We start from the raw sequence: 18,750 nt of genomic DNA, 5'->3' as shown, positions 1-18,750 counted from the left end.
AAAAGGGACAGCAGCCCTTTAGTTCATGGTTTTGATGGCTTTGGAAGGAAGTTCTTGTGCTTGAAAATGAGATGAAGGTTGAGAGTAAGTCCCTGGAGTATTTGCTGGTCAAATGAGGGTAAAATGAAGATGAAATTTCGTGATTATGAAGGAGAAAAGAGTGGAAGAGGATAAGGGGACAAAACCTAGACTAGCTTGTGATGGGATGTGAGTTTAAGTGATGTGATCTTGTCTAGCCACTTGCTTGGGTGGTTGTTTAGAGATAGAGTTAGTTAACTATCTAACTACTAGTTATTTAGTTAGTTAGGAGTTCTAGTTAAGGAGAGGGAAGGTCTTAATCTCGAAAATTAGAAGAGGGATTAATAAGCATTCTTAGTAAAATGTCTTAAGTGATTAAGCACTTATTAGTTAAGTTGGCACTTATCTCCACCAATTCTCTTATCTTAATTGATTTAGACACCATAAAACTTACATGAAATCACTTTAATTCATGACTCATAACTAGTCATTCACTAGATAATAATACATATATACAAATACATACATGTATACTTAGTATAAAATAACAATGTAGTTTTTGTGTATTTGAACTTTAATGTTTATGTTTTATTCTTTTTATTCAAAAACACTTAAATACATTTTAATTATACCTTATAATAAATCATTTTATATTTTAATTTATTTAAATATAAAATTTATTGAGCAATGTATAATTTCGTGACATTTAACCGGTTAACCATATCGTTAAACACGTTTTGTCACTTTGGTTCGTATATTTGTCAAATTTAGATCCTTCACATCTATTAAGAAAACGTTTTACATAGAAACTAACTTACTTATCAACTAGAGACATGTTGATACAAAAATTAAGTTTGTTGCGTTTAAATGATGTTATATGCTAATTTCACAAACCGGTGATGGTTCGTAGTCATATATCATAACGAAATTATCATTAGTTACTTGTTTTATATTTCACGAGAACTTATTTAAATAAAAGAGGTTAAATTCTTTCAACCATTCTTGATAAAATACTCATATTGTTTAATAATCAAAACATAGCATCGTACGATCGTTCCTATTTTTACCAATTGTTACAAGGATCCTCTCTTGACACGTCGAGTACTCCCCTGACTCGACAAGTTCCACCTGGCATGAATCGCGGGGCCACCGCGACTCAACTCGCTAAGTCTCAAGAACAACTCGGCGAGTTCTAGCTTGACTCAGTCCACCTGTCAACCCTCTCTGACTCTCCCTGACTCACTGAGTCAACCCTTAACTCGGTAAGACCACTCGTTGAGTGGTTATGGACAATCTTCATGCTACTCGCCAAGTCTGTTCTTCGGACTCGGCAAGTCTAAGCCATGCATGAACTCAAACTCACTCCTGAGGTCAGATCCATTCCAGTAACTCATAGATCCAGTCCTTCCAAGCACATTTATCACGTAAAGTTACAATCTTGGTGCTCATGCAAAGGTCCAAAGGCCTTATTTGATGATATGGTCTCTAGAATGCTATTCTAAGCTCATGGCATCCATTAGCACTCATAAAGCTTGAGGGAAAAGAGTCTCTGGACCTCTTTGGGTCCAGATCTAAAGCATCAACACAAAAAGAGGCCAATTACTCCATGAATCATTCCACAAAGAAGCCCTAACTCTAAGATTTACACCAAGGGCTGAGAAAGGAACGAATGGTTACCTCAAATGAAGTCTCTCGACTCAGGAATCATTGGATTAGCACCTCGTTTGGTCTCCTCTTGCCTTGATCCTCTTTTATATGCAAAATCACCCACAAATAATCAAAGATCTTCCTCTTTTCTCTCACAAAACGCTCCAGGAATCTTTTAGGGTTCTCTCTGAGGTTGGTGGCCGCAAATGACGGCCATAAGCCCCTTTAAATAGGTCTGATACCCTGAAATTTAGGGTTTCATTAAACAGCATGGACTCGTCGAGTCCACCTTTTGGACTCGCCGAGTCCGAACGCGAACCCTTTCCCAAGCCGCGATCATACTCGACGAGTTTGAGCTCCAACTCGCCGAGTCTCCTCACAAAACACAAAAATTAAGAAGAATAAATAATACCTGGGAATCCGGGCTGCTACAATGGCTTGCAAGAATTTGTTGGGGCGCATTTGGTTCCTTTAATCTCTTTACATTGAGAGTGTTTAGTAGGGGTTCTAGCTTTCACATTATGACCGTATAAGAAAAATATGTTTTTAGGTTATTAGTGCATCCGCATGTCATTATAAACGACATTTGTGTGCTTACTTTTCCCATTACTTTCATAAAGTGTTAGTATCACTTGAAAGTTGATCTATTTTCTAGTCAAGATAGTTATAAACTAGGTAGAATATACTCTTACGTTTGACAAGGAACAGTCGGGTGTAACATAGACCAGAAGATGCTTTGGTTGAAGGCTACGATCAAAGGTTAGGATCATAATGCTAGCTTTATGATTCCTTAATGTATACACTATAGGATATTGTCACACCTCGAAACCGAAGGCGGAATCATTCCAGGGCGGAGGTGACTTAATGTTGAGTATCATAACCAATGTACATAGTAAGCAAAGTAAACAACCATTAGATTACATATGAAATTTACAATTGTTTGAAAACCAAGTGTTACAAGTGTTATATATATATATATATATATATATATATATATATATATATATATATATATATATATATATATATATATGAACTAAAGTAAAGACGTGTCTTCTATGTACTCAATATTCGCCAAAAAGGATCGTTGGGTACCTGTCTAATGCTGACCTGAGAATACAAGTAGTTTTAAAATCAGCATAAAGCTGGTAAGTTCATAAGCGGTTTTGTTTTTTTGAAAAATGAACAAGTTTCTTTTCGATTTCTGAAAAAGTTACGAACCCAATAAAATCCCAAATTTTCTTATATGTAAAGTTTGGTTATCTGTTTTGTTACACATATCATGTTATGAACAACTGTTATCCCAGGAAAATCCCATATTTTCCTAAAAGTTGGTAACCGAACTGAAATGTAATGTGAATAATGTATTCTGAAAACCTAGTTATAAAGTAAACTAGTCACTAACCCATTATTACTAACAAGTAAATCTCTGTTATCCAAATTGTGAGTTCCATAACCATACGATAGACTAGATATGTCAATTAGTAGTCCACGTCACTTTATGACTTTCGTCACCCTTGAACCTTTCGGTTCCGCTGTAGCTAACAGCCAGGTGTGGGTTGGTCAGCCCCGTATAGATCTATACACTCAAGTCACACTCCCTATCTAAGAGATTCTGGTTACAGGGGCGGTCCTCCACTCGCATATCTCTGTTGAGTGTTTCTGAGGACGTGTCTCCAATTTATAGGAATAACAAATTTACTAGTAATAATACAGAAAAAGCTGGTTACAAACGGTGAATCCTCCACTCGCGTATCTTTGTGGATTGTTATCGAGGGCAAATCAAACGTACCGATATGTTGTTTTTAACAATAATGATATGGAACTAATCATTTGTGAAATATAAAATATTACAGTTTATAAAGAGTTTCACAAATAGTTTGAAAACTGACTGTACAGGTTTAATGTTTGGTTAATACGGTTTTCCAATGTTAAAAGCATGTAAATGTCAAGCATTTTAAATGTAATAAATAGTTTAAGTACAAGATATTCTTGTACTTTTGCTTTGTATTCTCCCCCTGAAAACATTGAAAAACACTGAAAAAGGGTAGGGGTATGAACTCACCAGACTATAAAACATATCGGTTTGGATGTTAAGTGTCGGTTCGAGGCTTGATAACGTGCGAGGTTCCTATGTAATATGAAATGATATACAAATGTATCTAATTAGACTTTAAATCACTAATTAGATATGATTTTACACTCCAAGACGCGAAAACACTTCAAATCAAGTGTTTGGAGTGACCCGGGTGACATCTACGGACGTATAGGGCTTAGATAATGAGTTTTCTCTTGAAGACTAAACTCCTTATGGAGTTTTCGGCCCTAAGACCATGACCACATGAGTTCACGGCCGTGAACTCATGGTTGATGGGTTTTAAGGTGCTTAATGTTCAAATATCACTTGGGGAAAGTTGCTAGGATTTAGTCTAAGGCATAGGAAGGAGTTTAACCACCAAAGGAACCATCAAAGGGAGTTTACGGCTGCAAAGTAGGAGTTTACAGCCTTAAGCTCCTCTACCTTCCTTCTATTAATGATTTGGTGGCCCTAGATCAATGACATGTGATCCAAACTAATTTTGCAAGCCTTGGAATGGATTTTAGACATCACTTAGCCATGATATTGGAGTTTACACCCCAGGAACCCATCCTTGGGGGGTTTATGGCCGTAATCTCCTATGGAGGTAGTTTTCATCATGTTTAAGGTCCCTAAATCGATTGTGGTTGCTTCTAGACTTTAATCCAAGGATTAGGAGGTGTTTAAATGGCATTTTAACACCTTAAAAGGAGTTAACTGCCCATCAGATGGAGTTCACGGCCCAAGCATGTTCTTGGGCAGTAAACTCATGTTTACTCCCCAAATGTTGAGTTCAAGGTGTTCCAAGTCCATTCCATTAAGTCCTTAAGTCATTTCTAAGCTCCATGAGTGATTTGAGAGGGTTTTTTGGCTCCAAAACCCATTTTATATGTGTTCACGGCCCATGAATGTTCCAGGGCCATAAAAACATGTTTATGGTTCTAAATCATACATTGAACATGGATTCGGAAGCTGAAAAGGTTATCCTACGAGTTAGGATGGTTACCTTGATGATTTGGGGCTTAAATTCAATGATTTTGGACCAAGAATTGAGTTGTAGAGAGAGAGTAGTGAGAGAGGGTGCAAAAGCTTCAAATTGAAGCCTTTTGAACTTTATATATGGTTCCAGTTTTGGACACGGTGGAATTCTACCCGATACTGACGTTATACGATGCTTTTGGTCGCACCCGATTAAGCTGTCGTAACCCGATATGGTTGAAACTAAAAGTTTTCCAATTATTAAATTGGGGCGTTATCATGAGTTACTAATGTGTTTGGACACCCATTAATTCATAATAGAAGTCTCAGAATTAATGACTTAATTTAATAACGTAAACGGGAATAATTCGAAAACGACGAATTTATTAACGGAACGGGTTACAATAACGGAATGACCTTCGGGTTGTCACATTATCCCCCCGTTTGAGGGAATTTCATCCCGAAATTCAAGATTAAGATACAAATCATGGATTTGAAAATAGATGCAGATACTTCTGCTTCATCGAGTCTTCACGCTCCCAAGTGAATTCCGGTCCCCGCTTGGCATTCCAGCGAACCTTCACTATCGAGATGCAGCTTTGCTTCGTACGTTTGATCTCTCGATCCATGATTTCGACTGGTTCCTGCACGAACTTTAGGTTTTCATTGATCTCGATTTCATCAAGAGGATTTACTAGGGTTTCATCGGATAAACACTTTTTAAGGTTCGAGACGTGAAAGACGGGATGGATGTTACTAAGCTCTTAGGGTGGTTGAAGTTTATAGGCTACAGGACCGATCCTGGTGAGGATCTCGAAAGGTCCAATGTACCTTGGGTTATGTTTCCCACGCTTTCCAAAGCGTACCATGCCTATCCAGGGTGAGACCTTCAACAGGACACAGTCTCCCACCTGAAACTCCAAAGATTTCCGTCGTATATCGGCGTAACTCTTCTGTCTATCTCGTGAAGCTGTCAATCGTTTCCGCATTTGGATGATCTTTTCGGTGGTTTCACGAATCATTTCAGGACCAGTGAGAGCACTGTCGGGGACTTGACTCTTGGCTAACTATGTGTCCCCTACCTTGGCCCAGCACAGAGGGAATCTGCACTTGCGACCGTAGAGGTCCTCGAACGGAGTTGCCTTGATGCTGGTGTGATAACTGTTGTTATACGAGAACTATATCAAAGGCAAATGTGTGTCCCACGACTTTCCAAAATCGATGACGCATGCTCTAAGCATGTCTTCCACGGTTTGGATAGTTCTCTCACTCTGTCCGTCGATCTGAGGATGATAAGCTGTGCGCATGTCTAGTTTAGTTCCAAGAGCCTTCTAAAGAGACTACCAAAATTTGGAGGTAAACCTGCTATCTCGATCAGAGATAATGGACGCAGGTACACCGTGCAATCGGACTATCTCCTGGATGTAGATCCGCGCGAGTCTTTCCATCTTGAATGATTCTTTGATTGGAATGAAGTGAGCGGATTTTGTCAAATGATCGAAAATTACCCAAATGGTATCGTACCCACTTGGACATTTGGTTAACTTGGTGATGAAATCCATGGTAATCATCTCCCATTTCCACTCGTGTATTTCGGGCTATTGGAGCAGACCTGAGGGTTTCTGGTACTCGAGTTTAACCTTGGCACAATTCAAGCACTTGCCCACAAAAGTAGCGATCTCGGCTTTCATGTTTGGCCACCAATATTGTCTTTTGAGATCCAGGTACATCTTATCAGAGCCCAGGTGAACAGAGTATATGGTCTTGTGTGCTTCCTCCATGACAACCTCCTTGAATCCTCCAAACTTCGGGGTCCAGATTCGGTCCATGAAATAGTAGACTCCGTCACCTCTGATCTCAAGTTTCTTATCCATTCCCCTCAAGGCTTCGCTTGACATGTTCTCTGGTTTGAGGGCTTCTAACTGGGCGTCTCAGATTTGCATGGATAAATGGGAATGGATAGTCATCGTCAGTGTCCTTACTTTACGGCTCGAACTTTCCTTTCGGCTAAGGGCATCTGCTACCACATTGGCCTTGCCAGGATGGTAGCGAATCTGACACTCATAGTCACTGAGTAGCTGTACCCATCGCCGTTGCCTCATGTTTAAGTCTTTCTGATCTGAGATGTGCTGCAGGCTCTTATGGTCGGTGAAGATCATACACTTGGTTCCGTAGAGATAATGTCTCTAAATCTTCAGTGCAAAGACTACGGCACCTAACTCCAGATCATGGGTGGTATAGTTGACCTCGTGTGCCTTCAGCTATCTCGAGGCGTAAGCGATAAATTTTCCTCTTTGCATAAGCACACAGCCTAAGCCCTGGTTAGACGCGTCACAATAAACAACAAAGTCCTCCGTTCCTTCGGGCAAGGACAGGACCGGCACACTGCACAAGGCTCGCTTTAATGTTTGGAGCGCGATTTCTTGCTTTTCACTCCAACAAAAGGGTACACCTTTCTGTGTTAGAGTGGTTAGAGGTGTGGCGATTCTGGAAAAATTCTGGATGAATCTCCGATAATAGCCGGCGAGACTCAAGAATTGACGAATTTCTATTGGTGTCTTCGGTGCCGACCAATTCTCTATTGCTTTGACCTTGGAAGGGTCCACGTGTATACCCTCCTCGCTAACCACGTGACAAAGAAAAGTTACCTTCAGAATCCATAATTCACACTTGGAAAATTCCGCGTACAACTTTTCGGATCTAATGGTTTCCAACACTAACCTCAAGCGTTATTTGTGATCTTCTTTGCTTCTGGAGTAGACAAGTATGCCATCAATGAACACAATGACGAACTTGTCCAGAAAAGGGCAACACACCCATTTCATCAGTTCCATGAACACTACCGGTGCGTTGGTTAGACCGAAGGGCATTACTATGAACTCGTAGTGTCCATACCGAGTCCTGAAAGCTGTTTTGGAAAACATCACTCTCATGAACTCGTAGCTGATGGTACCCTAACCTATGGTCTATCTTTGAGAAGTAGCTGGCTCCCTGAAGTTGATCGAAGAGGTCATCTATTCGCGGAAGAGGATATCGGTTTTTGATGGTCAACTTGTTTAGCTCACAGTAGTCGATACACATCCGGAAGGATCCATCTTTCTTCTTTACAAACAATATCGGAGCTCCCCAGGGTGAGGAACTCGGTCTGATGAACCCTTTGCTGAGTAACTCATCGAGTTGGCTGGATAACTCCTACATTTCTACTGGAGCTAAGCGATATGGAGACCTGGCTACAGGGTAGCTCCAAGGATTAGGTCGATACGAAATTCAACTTGACGCTCGGGAGGACTTCCTGGGAGCTCTTCGGGAGAGACGTCAGGAAAGTTGCAGACTTCAGGGTTGCTCTCGAGGTCTTTAACTTCCTGTTTCTCATTGATGACATGGGCTAGGAATGCTTGGCACTCCTTCTGCAGAAGCTTTTGATCTTTGATGCAGGAAATGATACGAAGATTGGAGCTAAGCTTATCGCCATAGATCATGAGAGTCTGACCAGAGGGGAGGTTGAGATGGATGGCTTTTTCATAACAAAGGATATCAGCATGATTGGGACTCAACCAATCCATGCCGATGATAACATCAAAGCTCTTTACGGAAACTAGCATAAGATCAATGGAAAAGAATGGTCGTTCAGGGTAAGAGTACAGCCTATGAAGATATCACTGGCGCTTTCTTTCTCACCGTTAGCCATCTCGATGGTAAACGTTTCAGTTAATGGTTGGGGATTATGTTTAAGGTTATGCTTGAACGAATGACTAACAGAGCTTCTTTCGGCACCCGAATCAAAAAGAATACTAGCATAAGAGTTGACGAGAAGGAACGTACCCGAGACAACGGCGGGATCGACGACTGCCTCTTCTTGTCCCATGGCTAGGACTCTCCTGGTGTTATCAGTTGTCGCCTTCTTGGGGCAGTTTCTCTTGAAATGCCCGACTTGTCCACAATTGTAGCAGGCCTGGCCAACACCTGCTCCGGAAGATTGATTGGCTGATTGGGCTGGTGCTTTGCAGAATCGAATCGTGTGCCCCTTTTTATCACAGTTGGTGCATGAAAGTTCACGGCAGGGGCCGAGGTTATGGTGGTATTTACACTTTTCACATTGGGGAAGGTTACCAGCATACCTACTAGTAGGTGTTTGAGCTGTGGATCCCAAGGCAGAAGCAGTAGCAGCATCGATAGTAGCAGCATGGACTGCTATAGTCTATTGTTTCTTTGAGGATCCTTGAGAAGGCTGACTCTTCTTTTTCTTCCAAAACATTCTTTTCTCACCACTCCTTTTGGTCGGTTCAAGAGTAGTGGTTGCTTCCTTGTAGTCATCACTGTGGTCAATCAGAGTCTAGGCTAAGCTTTTGGCACTGTCATATGTATCCGACATTGCAGCTAAGACATTTCCTTTGGTCGGTTAGGTCTTCCCCCAGATGAATCTCTCGATCTTTTTACTCTCCGGGGTAACCAATCCCGGACACACTAGCGCTAGGTCATTGAATCTGGAAGTGTAGGAGGCGATATCGGAACCCTTCATCTTTATGTTCCAGAGTTCATGCTCCAGCTTTTGTATTTCGCCCCGAGGGCAGTACTCAGCTAGAAGAAGTTCCTTCATGGCCTCCCAACCCATAGCATTAGCTACAGGTAGAGTCAAGGATTTGACTCGGCCGTTCCACCAAATCAAAGCTTTATTGGTGAAGGTACAAGCGGCGAAATTCACCTTATCAGACTCCGAACAAGCACATATTTCAAAGATAGATTCGATTTTCTCGAACCATCGGGTGAGGGAAACGACACCTCTAGTGCCATCGAAGGACATGGGTTTCACATTCATGAAATCTTTATAGGAACACTCCCTTCGATTTCCCTAGCTACCTTCCTGGTTTTGGGGCTGGGGACCACCTCCTGAACCACCGGGGTTCATTTGAGACATGGCGGATGTCACGGCGGCAGTAACAGATGTCTGGAACATCACAGGATCAAATTGAGGAGCAGGTGGTGGCGGAGGAGGATTGTTGTTCTTTGAGCTGGGTCTTTATCTTGGAGGCATCTTGATCTATAAAGATCAGGAAAGAGAGGATGGTAAATCCTCTGAATTGAATCAAGAGATATGACAGATATTGAATTCTATTAAGCGATAAAGCAGGAATGAGTTATCAAAGCTGATAAATTATCCCTAAAAGAATGATCGAGGAGCAACGTTGGAATGAGGATTTGTATAACGAAGCTGGCTCTAGAAATACTCCCATAGTATTTTGTGATTCGCTGCGATGACGACTCATTGTTTGGGTATTGGGTAAGTTTTAGGCATGCTGAACACTACAATCACTCCCAACCACATGTTGGCCATGTCTCGAATGAATATAGTTGGCCAGGCTATATTGATCCTAGACACGACTACATCACTGCCCAGGTTTAACCGCAACGTACAACACCCATTTACTTATGTTTTGTTCTACTTGTAGTTATGGATCTCGACGGTTAGATATACTTGTATACTTTTGAAAATACTTTTATTTTAAAGTATACTTTTAGTTCAGAGCACTTAGACACCTTTAGTGTTTATAGTCTTATACCATGTAAGGTTCGGTATACTTAGTTCACTGTAAATAAGGGCTCTGATACCAATCTATCACACCCCGAAACCGAAGGCGGAATCGTTCCACGACAGAGGTGACTTCATGTTGAGTATCATAACCAATGTGCATAGGAAGCAAAGTAAACAACCATTACATTACATATGAAATTTATAATTATTTGAAACCCAAGTGTTACAAGTGTTATACATATATATATATATATATATATATATATATATATATATATATATATATATATATATATATGAAATAAAGTAAAGACGTGTCTTCTACGTACTCCGTCTTCGCCAAAAAGGATCGATGGGTACGTGTCTAATGCTGACCTGAGAATACAAGCAGTTTGAAAATCAGCATAAAGCTGGTGAGTTCATAAGTGGTTTTGTTTTTCTTAAAAATGAAAAAGTTTCCTTTCGATTTCTGAAAAAGTTACGAACCCAATAAAATCCCATATTTTCTTATATGTAAAGTTTGGTTATCTTTTTTGTTACAAAAATAAGGTTATGAACAACTGTTATCCTAGGAAAATCCCATATTTTCCTAAAAGTTGGTTACTGAACTGATATGTAATGTGAAAGATGTATTCTGAAAACCTGGTTATCCTTGTGAAGTGTATTCGTTTTATCATGTATATAAAACTAATAAGTATAAAGTAAACTAGTTACTAACGTATTATTACTAACAAGTAAATCTCTATTATCAAAATTGTGTGTTCCATAACCATATGACAAGATATGGCAATTAGTAGTCCACATCACTTTATGACTTTTGTCACCCTTGAACCTTTCGGTTCGGCTGTAGCTAGCAGCAAGGTGTGGGGTAGTTAGCCCCGTATAGATCTATACACTCAAGTCACGCTCCCTATCTAAGAGATTCTGGTTACAGAGGTGGTCCTGCACTCGCGTATCTCTGTGGAGTGTTTCCGAGGACGTGTCTCCAATTTATGGGAATAACAAATTTACTAGTAATAATACAGAAAAATCCGGTTACAAACGGTGAATCCTCCACTCACGTATCTCTGTGGAGTGTTACCGAGGCCAAATGAAATGCACCAATATGTTTCTTTTTACAATATTGATATGGAACTAATCATTTGTGAAATATAAAACATAACAGTTTACAAAGAATTTCACAAATTGTTTGAAAACTGACTGTACAGGTTTAACGTTTGGTTAATACTGTTTTTCAATGTTAAAAGCATGTTAATGTCAAACATTTTAAATGTAATAAATAGTTTAAGTACAAGTTATTCTTGTACTTTTTCTTGTATACTCCCCCTTAAAACATTGAAAAACGCTGAAAAAGGGTAGGGTTTGAACTCACCAAACGAGAAAACGTATCAGTTTGGATTCTAAGTGTCGGTTCGAGGCTTGATAACGCCCGAGGTTCCTATGTAATATGAAATGATATACAAATGTACCTAATTAGACTTTAAATCACTAATTAGATATGATTTTACACTCCAAGACGCGAAAACACTTCAAATCAAGTGTTTGGAGTGACCCGGGTGACATCTACGGACGTATAGGGCTTAGATAATGAGTTTCCTCTTCAAGAGTAAACTCCTTACGGATTTTTCAGCCCTAAGACCATGAACACATCAGTTCATGGGCGTGAACTCATGGATGATGGGTGTTAAGGTGCTTAATGGTCAAATATCACTTGGGGAAAGTTGCTAGGATTTAATCTAAGGCATAGGAAGGAGTTAAACCACCAAAGGAACCATAAAAGGGAGTTTACGGCTATAAACTAGGAGTTTATGACCGTAAGCTCCTATACCTTCCTTCTATTAATGATTTGGTGGCCTTAGATCAATCACATGTGATTCAAACTAATTTTACGAGCCTTGGAATGGATTTTAGACATCATTTAGCCATAATATTGGAGTTTACGGCCAAGAACCCATCCTTGGGGGCTTTATGGCCGTAAGCTCCTATTTAGGTAGTTTTCATCATGTTTAAGGCCCCTAAATCGATTTTGGTTGGTTCTAGACTTTAATCCAAGGCTTAGGAGGTGTTTAAATGTCATTTTAACACCTTAAAAGGAGTTAACTGCCCATCATATGGAGTTTATGGCCCAAGCATGTTCTTGAGCATTAAACTCATGTTTACTCCCCAAATGTTGAGTTCAAGGTGTTCCAAGTCCATTCCATTAAGTCCTTAGGTCATTTCTAAGCTCCATGAGTGGTTTGAGAGGGTTTTTAGGCTCCAAAACCCATTTTATATGTGTTCACGGCCCATGAATGTTCCAGGGCTGTAAAAATATGTTTATGGTCCTAAATCATACTTTGAACATGGATTTGGAAGCTGAAAAGGTTATACTACGAGTTAGGATGGTTACCTTGATGATTTGGGGCTTGAATTCAATGATTTTGGACCAAGAATTGAGTTGTAGAGAGAGAGTAGTGAGAGAGGGTGCAAAAGCTTCAAATGGAAGCCTTTTGAACTTTATATATGGCTCAATTTTTGGACACGGTGGAATTCTACCCGATACTGACGTTATACGATGCTTTTGGTCGCACCCGATTAAGCTGCCGTAACCTGATATGGTTGAAACTAAAAATTTTCCTATTATTAAATTGGGGCGTTATCATGAGTTTCTAATGTATTTGGACACTCATTAAGTCATAATAGAAGTCTCAGAATTAATGAATTAATTTAATAACGTAAACGGAAATAATTCGAAAACGACGAATTTATTAACGGAACGGGTTACAATAACGGAATGAACTTCGGGTTGTCACAGTTACATATATACTAATAGATTCTGACAGCTAATAGGATGTGTGCTCTTCGCTTCACTTCCTGTTCTCGTTGGATTGTGGGCTTGGAATGAGGTCAGCCAACCTATTATCTACCCAACTCTATGTATATCTATGCTTAGTATTCATTAAGTCATCATAAGGGTACCAGGTATGGATCAGGTCATAGGATAAAGAGTCAATACACAACTTTTCTAGTACAAAACTTACTTTTCAAAGTCTGTACTTTTGGTATACAAAACTAGAGATTTCACAGATAAGGGCTTAATCCATTTTATTAAGCCAATACAGTTTTAGAGACTTTAGATGAGTAACTCTATAACACCTTAGTTTATACACCATGTTTATATATAAAACTAATATCAAAAATATAGTTAAATGTGTGCTTTCCGCCTTACTTCCTGTTCTCATTGGATTGTGTGCTTAGGGCAGATTCTCGCAATTAACTTTCTACCCGATATTAGATTATGTATAGCAGTATAAACAAAGCTATTATAAAAGTAGTCACCGTAGTCATTATTCTACTATAAGAAAAACAGGTTTTCTTAAAGAACTTTTCATTAAATATAAAGGAACCATTACAAATAACTCCATGAGTAACAAGTGAATACACCAGGGTTATATATGACAACGATCTAACAACCAATTGAATGTGTGCTATCCGCCTTACTTTCTGTTCCCCGTTGGGTTGTGAGCTTGGGGCAGATGCGCACAATCGATTGTTTGTTTACTCTAAGTATATATAACTTGTACCCACTTAGTACCCATAGAAAGGTTTGTAGTGTCATTTTACTTAACTTTCATTCAGGTAGGAAATATAGGATTTCCTAGAGGAACAGGAGAACTTTTCAAAACAGAACTTACTGCTTACATCACTTTTACATATACATTTTCCACATTTTACAGCTTACTCATATCACTAAAATCTTATGAACTCACCAGCTTAATTTCTGATAAACTCTTTCAAATAACTTGTATTCTCAGGAGACTATTAGACAGGTGCTCGTGCTGGGAATTTAGAAGATGGAGCATTACAACTTCAAGTCTTGTTTTGTTATTTGTTTAAGACTTCTCTGTTTTGTGAACACACACATTGTAAACACTTTGTTTCTAAATGAAATGGTTGTTCATTACTTGCTTACCATATACATATCTCGTGATACCTGACATGACGTCCTCCACCCCCGAATGTTTCTGTCGTTCCGGTTTTGGGGTGTGACAGATACTCGTAACCATACTGAATGACAGTAGAGAACTTGACGCCCTACAAGCGTCGGAATGAATATGACATTTGTTACCCCTTGGCTTGGTCAGCCGAGGACTATAGCTAGCAGTCAGGGTATGGGAGTGTCAGTCTCGTATAGATCTATACACACAATGCCCGCTCTCCTTACATGAGACTCTACTTACCAACTTAACAACGGGGAAATCTGTGTCCAGAGGATGCATCTCGTATTCTGAATTCTAATATAGGTACTGGACTAATGATAGAGACTCACGAATCAACTGACTCCTTTCGAATTCTCATACTAGAAAGTGTAAATAGAACCTCCTAACTATTCCTATAATAGTTACTAGTGTCTCTGGTTTATGAACGTTGACTGGAAGAATGCCCTTGTTATCCAAGGGAAGTGAATTGGTCGATGGAAACCTTTATGTCTATATGTGTATACATGATATATAACTAATGTTTACACGGCCTTCGGACGGATAACCGATACCCACCAGACCACATCCCAGCAAGGAAAAGGAAACAGGGCGAACTAGCCTTCCTAAGTCTTTCAAACATTATTTATATAACTATACAAATACAGGCATGCATCTAACGAAAGGTATATGAATGATGAATGGAAGGATGCCCTTGCTATCCAAGGGAAGTGAATTGGTCGATGAAAACCTTTATGTCTATACGTGTATACATGATATATAGCCAATGTTTAAACGACCTTCGGACGGATAACCGATACCCACCAGACCACATCCCAACGAGAAAAAGGAAATATGGCGAACTAGCCTTCCTAAGTTTTTTAAACATTATTTACACAACTATATCAATATACGCATGCAATTTAATGAAATAAAAGCATCGAAGATAACTCTGATGTAAACTTGGGAAAAACTTTACACATAAGAAATTACAACTTGATGTCAGTTTGTAAAACAAGTTTTGAAAATCCTTGGAATCCTTTGAAAAACCTTTCATACTTTATCAAGAGTTGAAAACATAATTTGGAAACCTTTAAGCTGGATAAACAGTTTAATATGCAAAAATCTATTTTGCTATACAGTTATTAATCACATGGGATATATCTAATAACTGTACAGTTGAAATTGTATTCCCCCCCCCCCCCTACAAAAGCAGTAAAATCATTTAAAAGGTCAATTCAGAGGTATGAACTCACATGTCGTGGGCGATTCAGATGAATGGGCGGCATAGGATGCTAAGTGTCAAGTGAGGACTTGACCACACACGCGAATCCAATTTAACATGTAATGATAAATTTAGGTATCCAATTAGTCATTTAATAACTAATTAAGCAAGTAAAGATGTCCTCCTTCATGAAAACACTTTGCTACAAGTGCTAGGAGTACCAAGGGTTGCATATAGGCAGTGTACGGACTCACATTGGAGTTTACTCTTCAAATAATGGTCCTTATGGGTGTTTACGGTTTCAAGACCACTTCTCCCATGAGTTTACGTGTAACGCCCGCAAATCCGGGCTAGTCAATTTAGAGGCAATAGGGGTCGAAAACGACTTTTCGAAAAAAAGATTATTTAGAATAAATAATCTTAACCAAGTTGTAGAGTATGTCACAAGGTTTCCGTACATATAAGGAACGCCGAAATCCGAGTTATAACGAAGAAGTTATGGCCCGTCGAAGTTTTACGGCAAAACCGGCACGGCACCGGGAAGCATAAATAGTAAATTTACGATAGAGCGAGATTTAGCCTTAGCGATCTAAACGGAAGTCGTAGAATATGTTAAACTAAGAACATCGATAAAAAGAACGCCCAAATCTGACTTCGTATGAAGAAGTTATGATTTTTCGAAGTTTCGGACTAGCAGTGTACAGCCCGAAATTCGAATATTAGATCGAGCGGTTTTTAGCTGACACGACCTAAACGAGAATCGAAGGTCTCGTTGAGAGTAGCGTAACGAGAAAAATATGGGTGAAAACGGATGTCGGATGAAGAAGTTATGAGGATTTAACGGACCAATCGTGTCCCGGCCCGTTGATAATATAAAATAATTAAAATCGAGCCAAAATTAGCCAACGAAGTCTAAATGAAAGTTGTAGAGTACGTTCCCACCTTCGCGTGGATATAAAGAACGTCGAAAACGGAGGTCGTACGCGAAAGTTATGAATTTTTAAAGATGGGCATGCAATTTGCGAAATCTGATGCGAGATAGATGACGTGGCCTCATCGCAGCCGTCCATCGTCGATCAACAGAGCGTCCTTCGGATCTCGCCACGTCGCCTCGCTTCGCTTTACGCCCCGCGTTGGAGTTCGGTACGCCCAGTGTACCCTCGGTCCTTATCCTCTTCCGAAGTGCGAGCCAGCTGGTGCGAGCTGGCGACCCAATCCGAGATTACGCCCAGCGTAGCTGCTGGACGCGCCGCGTAGTCCGAGGCTGCTGGGGCTATAAATAGCATGCGAGCCATTCCGAGTTTTTCACTCCAAATCCACTTCTTTCTCTCACTAGTCTCTCTCTCTAGCTCATCTAAACCCCCCTAAACCCTAGAAAAACCCCTTAGCACCCTACGGAAGCCCCGAGGCTCCCGGAGTCCCGAGAAAAAGGAGTTTTTCGGTTTCGAAACGCTGCTCCAATTAAGTTCCGGTTTTCGATAAAATTCGCTGTAAGTATGCTACGCTTACGCAACTTTTAATATAGCTTTCAAATAATTATAGGAATGTTATTAGGTCCTTAAAATAATTATTTGGGCTATTATTATGAGTTATATCGAGTATTATTAACGCTTAATAATACTCGGACTAATTAATTTGTCGCGGTTATCGTTAAACTAAACCCTAGTGGTATCGATATTAGGTTTTATCGAAGGAATATCGTTTTGAGAGTATCGAAGCGCTGTTCGAGTGTTGAGTCACCACCTACTCAGGTGAGTGCATGGTCCCTTTCATCTTACACATAGATATGAAGTATTTTATTATTAATTACGTGCTATGTGCGCATATTGTCTGAATACTTGCTGTCTATGCTGGTGAAAGATTTTTATACATGTTTTAAATGATGTAAACTGTGTAAAGTATTTTATATCTACATAATATGTTGGGTAAAACATGGGTAGATGAATGATGAGGGATAAAAGCTGAAATAGAGGAACATTAGTAGCATGGACCTACTACCCTATAGGTATACATTGGCAGCAGTGGACCTAGTACCCTATAGACGAGCACTGGCAGCTGCGCCACAACCCGTAGATGTTTTAGATCTACGGTAAACGTCCTAGCAGCTGCGCTCTAAGGATAGTATCGGCAGCTGCGCCTAATGGGGAGCCTTATGACCATGACAGTAGCGTTTAAAGGTCAATACCGGCAGAAGCACCTCATAGAAAATGTCACAATTCTGGCAGCTGCGCCTAAGTGACAAGATTAGCAGCTGCGCTTGACCAAAGTGTCATTGGCAACAATGGACTTCATGTTGTTTCCTTAGGATGATCCTTAGGAATGAATGAACGAGAAATAGTTGATTCTTAGGGGAGACCCTTAAAGAATAAAGAAGATAATGGGGATGGGTAATTGGGTTAACTGTTTGATGATTGAACATAATAATTATATTATTGTGGGTTGAAAACCCTATGTACTCACCAGGTTTCCCAACCTGACCCACTCAGTTTATTTATATCACAGGTGTTGATATGAAGTGACACCACACTGAGAGATTTAAAGAGGTGTAGATCACTAGTGAAAATAATTGTAAGTTATGTTTATGCTTATGTTTCTATATTAACGATGACATCCCAAACGTTTTAAAATGAAATAAATACGTTTCATCGAAAAGGTTTTAATAACGTATTTACCATGTTTTTCTGGGAACAAATTCCGCAACATTTTTATGAAATGAAGTACTCTGATTTTTAAACAAAGCATAAACAAACCGGTCTTTTCTGGCCGTGATTTTGGGGATGTCACAGTTGGTATCAGAGCATTAGTTTAAGCGAACTAGGAATATGGCTTTATTTCTAGACATAAACTTAGAATGCTAAGCGATGATTGTGAGGTGTGAGCACTAGATTATTTTCGGAATTATGCCTAAAATGCTTTTATGTGCTAAATATTTGTGCCTGATATGCTGTTAGTTGTTCGGATCTATGGTCTGTTGCCGACCGGATCTGGAAACCTTATGTGTGTAGGATTCTAAACGTACGACTACGATATTAGAACTAGCATATAAACGTTTCAGAGTGATAAGGATGATTTAAATGTCAATCCTAAGTAAAGGTCTAGATTCACCTCATTCGGTGTATAGATCGAGATGGTAAGAACACGTAGCGGGAACGTGAATGCAAATGGGAACCGAGATCAGCCCTCAGTGATTGAGCAAATACCGGTGATGGAAGTCATTGCTGAGCCAGTCACAATGGCCGGAGTGCAAGCGATGATCCAAGCGATGTTGGATCGTCAAATGGAGGAAACTAGACGTTTGCTCCAGCAAAATCGAGAGGAA

Source organism: Lactuca serriola, chromosome 5 (assembly GCF_051521515.1).
Source record: "Lactuca serriola cultivar US96UC23 chromosome 5, Lser_US96UC23_V15, whole genome shotgun sequence".
NCBI lineage: Eukaryota > Viridiplantae > Streptophyta > Magnoliopsida > Asterales > Asteraceae > Lactuca > Lactuca serriola.
This window is presented reverse-complemented; position numbering follows the sequence as displayed.